Source organism: Cydia pomonella, chromosome 2, assembly GCF_033807575.1.
Source record: "Cydia pomonella isolate Wapato2018A chromosome 2, ilCydPomo1, whole genome shotgun sequence".
Taxonomy (NCBI): domain Eukaryota; kingdom Metazoa; phylum Arthropoda; class Insecta; order Lepidoptera; family Tortricidae; genus Cydia; species Cydia pomonella.
Genome location: NC_084704.1, coordinates 20,584,866 through 20,591,203, shown reverse-complemented (window position 1 = coordinate 20,591,203; position 6,338 = coordinate 20,584,866).

Here is a 6,338-nt window from a genome sequence, read left to right as displayed (position 1 = left end):
TATTTTTGTTAAATATGCACCATATTGACAGGTACCTGCCATGTGAAATATTATTTCTAACTGAATAGGTAAAGGTATTGGTTATTCTAATTTGATTACTTGATTAGAATTAGTCACTTTCCCGAATGAAGGTTGAGGGAGGCGATGGTTGAGATACGCGTCATACTCGTGAACGGGTGCTGTTTGTGGAGACTGGCCGCGTAGCCAACGTGCATATCGTTCACGCTATGGAAGGTAGAGTTAAGGAACGCAATCTCCAAAGACAGAACTTATGCAAAAGTGTCCAGTGGTCAGCTATAAATAATAGTTCCAAATCTCTCCAGAGTAGCGCTAGAGTTGCTAAGAACCTAGGCGTTATTGACGGAGTGAAGTGCGCTGTCTATGATTAGATTTTTTTTTCTCAAGTATTCTAGGGTATTGTAGCGCCACCTATTTAAGGTTTTTTGATGACACTTTTTGGTATATGGAGATTCCATTCCTTATCTCCACCTTCCGTAGTTCACGCCCCGTGGTGAACGAAACGCAACTGTCACAGTCGCACTAATATAGAAGAGTAATAGAGAGAGATAGCTACGATAGGCTACGGAGCGTAAACGATTGTAATGTTGGCTACGCGGCCAGGTCTGTTTAAGCTAACTTTATTTTTGAGTATAATTACAATGAGACACCTCATTCGGTTCTCGTATGTTCCTAATGAATGTTTTAACTATACGAATTTTGACTCTTAGAGACTCTATACATCTCTAAGGATAATTTGATAAAAATCATCTACACTTATTCACTCCAACCAACACTACCCAGTGTTCTTTTTACAACCAAAGTATGTGTTTTTAATCTCCCCACTACCCGGTAATGGTTCTTGGCGGTATGCGGTAAAGGTTTGCAGTCTTCACCCAGCGCGTTCCAGTTTCCAGACTTCGAGCTCCTTTCTTCAGCAACCCTAGTAGTCCACGCTCAACAATATTCTTTTAACTTTGACTAGGTAAAATAAAATACAAATACTCTTTATTGCAGAAAACAACACAAAGAATACAGAAAAATAACAGAGCGTAAACAACAGGCGGTATTATAGCTAAAAAGCGATCTCTTCCAGACAACCTTTAGGTAGCGCAATAAGGTGAGATACTATGTACCTATTGACTTATGGCTGGGTATAAGGTATTATTTAGTAGTGTGCGAAACGCAACTACAAACCTTAACTGTTATAATTATGTTAGGATTTTTTAACAACATAATATCTAAGTATATGAAATTATATCAAAAGTAAACGATTTTTCGTTGTAATCGTAATCTTCTTCCTAGCAATTTCCCAGCTTTTTGCCACGACTCGTGGGACCCCAGGGTCCTCTTGGCAACGAATCCCAAGAATTGGCTTAGGAACTAAGTATTTACGAAAACGACTGCCAACTGACTTTCCAACGCAAAGGGGAAACTAGACCTTATTGTAATTAGTCTGATGCTGACGATGTTTTCCTTCACGCAAAAGCAACTGGTAAATAATATGATATATTATATCGTTCATAAGTTTCAACGAACTCGTTAGAATTAACAGGGGTTTGAACCCGCGACCCTCGGATTGAACGAAACACGCTTTTACCGTTGGGCTTCCAACGCTTCTACGTAGAAGCGTTGGTACGTACTTATTCTTAAATATGAAAATCAAAAATTTGTTACGTCATTCATCTAAATACGCTTCTAACGCTTAAACAAAAACAAAAATAAAAGAATAATAAACAACAAAAATAAAACCTTTTTCATTTCAATTACCAACTTTGTTTTAATTGACCACCCAGAACATTATTCTAGATCTATTGATTTCCATTCTTTCCCTCTTTCCATAACTTGTCAGTTCTTGCTGAAGCAACAAAGGCTTTGCATTGCTACGAAGGCCTCGTAATGCGTTCGGCTCTCGACTAAGAATGAACTATAGCCCAGGAGCCCGATTAACAACTTGTTACGGTTTTAATCTTATTTTATACGACTTTAAAGATCACTGCCTGGTGCCAGACCTGACACTCCGCGCCGCGCGGTCTGCACCAGATCTGGTGTCGTACATAAATGTGTCTAAAACAAGTAAACACTGCATCGTAGATGGTTGCAGAAACAATAAAAAAAATGCTGAAAACAGATAAGTATGTCCAGTCGACAACGTTTAAACACGTTTGGTATACCTAAGCAGCGTATTTTGTTATACAGTGAACCTTCTGGACGTAGTACCATTATTTATTCTGTACCGGTGCATGCGATCCAGTATATCAAAATTAGTTCCAATCCATATCAGCTTGTTTGATTGGAATTGAGTTCCAGGACCCTACTAAACTACAATATCTATGAAATAGTATTTGTTAAAATAAACATTTACTCGTAAGTGACACAACTCAAATAAATTATCTTTTCTATAAAAATAATCTATTTACAAAAATTACAATATTAGGGTTCCTTGTATTTGATAGGTAAAAATTGTAATGCGTTATATATGATTTATTCAACTACAAAATAGGGCTCGTCGTGTCCCGGTTTCGTATACACGTGTTCGGTACCCGTTTCCTAACTACACGTACACGGTTTTCTGACCCGTCCTACACGTGTAGTCGGGTTCACGTGTAATTAAGATCCGTGTATCCGTATACCGTGTACCCGTGTACTCGGCGAAACTGACCTTAAATATGCGCGGGTCTAACCCGTCCTTGCCTTGTAGCGGAGATTGATGCCATGTATAGCTTTAAATAAAACATAGATTCAGGTTCGGGAGCTCCGATTTTTTACCAGTTTTATCGGATTTTCAATGTGATTGATACTGTGTTGTGTTATACCAATTTATTTTTTTTGTACATATTTTGAAATCATGAAAAGATACCACTACATTACTGTTATTATCTTGGTATTTTTCTTTAGTTAGTTGTTTGTTGTCGTAGAATAACATGCACAGATAAAATAAAGTCTCATGTGTCGCTCCTTTTGTTATTTATACGACGCGTTCTACCACTTCTACCTGAGCCTTGTTAGATTTACTGAGAATACGTTGCAATTAATACAATTAAAATGTTGCTAACTACGATCACAAACATGTTGAGGTAGTAAATTATGTTTTATTATATTTAAGTTTATTATCGGACGTTAAAATAAAATGGAGTCCATATAAGTTGAACAGTATCTCATTTATTTTTACACATCGATAGAAACACTATGTTGCAATACGCTATAAAATACTTAGTTAGATTAGACCAAGCTAAGTTGGCAGCAATTTTTATAGCACAGAATATGCAAGCATCAATCTTTTTTTGCAGATGTGTTGAGCTTATCACAATGATAAGACCAAAAGCGCCAACACATGTTGTAAAAACAACACATTCTATTGAATGAAGCACCTGCACTTTGTTTATTATCGATGTCATGTATTTTGCTATGCACAGGATATGGCCATTTAAAATACTTAATCCCATATTTTGACGACCGGTTTGGCCTAGTGGGTGACCCTGCCTACGACGCCGATGGTCCCGGGTTCAAATCCTGGTAAGGGCATTTATTTGTTCCTGAGTCATGGGTGTTTTCTATGTATTTAAGTATTTATAAATATTTATATATTATATACAACGTGTCCCAAAACTCAACGATAAGCCGGCACCAGAGGATGGAGCTGCTTATGATTAGTCGAGAAAAAATAAGGAAAAAAATATATCTCAATTATTTTAGAAATTACAGAAAAAAAAATGAAATTCATTGAAAATCGACATCCCTAATGGTATTTTTAACGACCATGTCTACAAATATTCAAATATTACTGTTTTTTATTTTGTTTTTGGAAACTTCAGTAGCCCTGCTATCTAACACAGTTCTTAAAAATACCAAAATACATGTAGTTTTTACACAAAAAATAATAAAATTCATTTTGTCCCTACAATTTTGAAAGATTGTTTCTTACAGTCCACTTTCAATCATCATGGTGTAAAAAAATAGTATCGACACCACTATGGCAATTATTTTCAAAAGTTGACGCAACTAACCAAGATTATAAAATGGTATAATACTTTGGGAAACCTAGTCACAACAAAAAACAACGAATTTTTAAACAAGAACCGACATTTTTAAATGTTGATATTAATCACTTTTGAAAAGGGTTGTTGGTGCAAGTTTTAAAATTTCAATGGAAAATGTGGGTAGTTAATACAATTTTCAAGTCAGTACACTCTGATCCTTTGTTCGCTGTGCACCGTTCCGTATTAATTGATGTGGCTCTCATACTAACAACTCTTGGCTTTGCTTTTTGGACTGGTGATCTGCAAACTGTACTGACCTGGCATTATTTTGGACTGTGATTGTGTTTTGTGTATTGGACTTTTTCCGTATTCTGGACCATTTCTTTGCATTTATTCAACATTTTTCAACAACAAAAATCCTTTTTTGGGTACAGTAAAAGTGATTACCGCCAACATTAAATAATGTCGATTCTTGTTTAAAAATTCGTTGTTTTTTTTTTGTGACTAGGTTTCCTAAAGTATTATACCATTTTGGAATCTTGGTTAGTTGCGTCAACTTTTGAAAATAATTGCCATAGTAGTGTCGATACTATTTTTTTACACCATGATGATTGAAAGTGGACTGTAAGAAAAAATCTTTCAAAATTGTAGGGACAAAATGAATTTTGATTATTTTTTGTGTAAAAACTACATGTATTATGGTATTTTTAAGAACTGTGTTAGATAGCAGGGCTACTTAAGTTTTCAAAAACAAAAAAAAAAACAGTAATATTTGAATATTTGTGACATGGTCGTTAAAAATACCATTAGGGATGTCGATTTTCGATGAATTTCATTTTTTTTTCTGTAATTTCTAAAATAATTGAGATATATTTTTTTCCTTATTTTTTCTCGACTAATCATAAGCAGCTCCATCCTCTGGTGCCGGCTTATCGTTGAGTTTTGGGACACGTTGTATATCGTTGTCTAAGTACCCTCAACACAAGCCTTATTGAGCTTAATGTGGGACTTAGTCAATTTGTGTAATAATGTCCTATAATATTTATTTATTTATTTATTACCCCGTTCGTGGTAGTTTCAGTAAGCATAACTATCTATATACTTTTGTCTTATTTAGATAAATATTTAGGTCGATAATATATAAAATTATAAATTTAGATTTCATTGCTATAAAATGCATGTACCTGCCTAGATTTAAGAAATATTGAAAGCCCTAATAGGGTGTCATGTAACTACCAACCTTAAATTGTATAATGAGCATGATTGCAATACAATAAAGAATAGGTTTACTTTCATTATCAAAAAACTACATCAATGAAGAAATTGATATCAATGAAGTCAGCGGTTACTAAGATATTGTTAATATTAATCTCATTAAGAGTAAAGCGAAACATATGAATTATTGAAACAAAGTCTACGTACCTACTTATTATTGCCATTACCATTCAATCCGGTAAAACTGCAAAGTAATCGAATTTTACTAATCTCTCTTATATTCAATCGTATCTCTTCAAAGCACAAATCTCTGCTACACGAAAATAAAGGGTCGAACCTGCGGGTAAATAAGATCCGTTATTTCGTGTATCCATGTACCCACGTACACGGGTACCCGTGTAAACGTTTCTGAATCCGGGCGGGTTCGTGTAGTTCGGGTTCTTAGTACCGGCGGGCATAAGAACACGGGTACATAAAGAAATTGATATCAATGAAGTCAGCGGTTACTAAGATATTGTTAATATTAATCTCATTATGAGTAAAGCGAAACATATGAATTAATATAGGCATAAGAACTCGGGTACCCGTGTCAGCGTGTAACACGTGTATCGGGAGGACTACAACAAAATTAAATCTCTAGAATGGGAGAATGGGATAGGAGAAAATATGTGTGAAGACTATTTAACATTTGAAGTGAGCAATTTGACAGTTCGTGTGTTTTTTTTTTCAGGTGCATTGATTTTAGGTTCTTCCCTGAACGCAGCTCTCAACGGACGGTCGTGCGTGCTCGGAATCGTAAATATCATTGTTATTGAATTATTATTTTTAACAAAAAAGTAATCGATTAGTTCAATCAAAAATCACGTTACTCATTTTAGCAATTTTCATGTTAATAGCTTTTGTGCAAAATATTATCAAATTTTTATTGGTGCGTTTTAGACCTATGTTCGTGTGTTTTTTCTATTTTAGCTTTGAACCCACTACACCTGAATAGCTTACATTTAGTGGTAAAGGTTGAAAAAAGTTATATAATGAAAGGCAAAATGATGAGTGTGAATTTAGGAAACTAGCTAAAAACCGGGTTTCATAAAAATATCACAGGATTGTGCCTAGCTATTATAACAAAAATGTAACTAAGCTAACTGA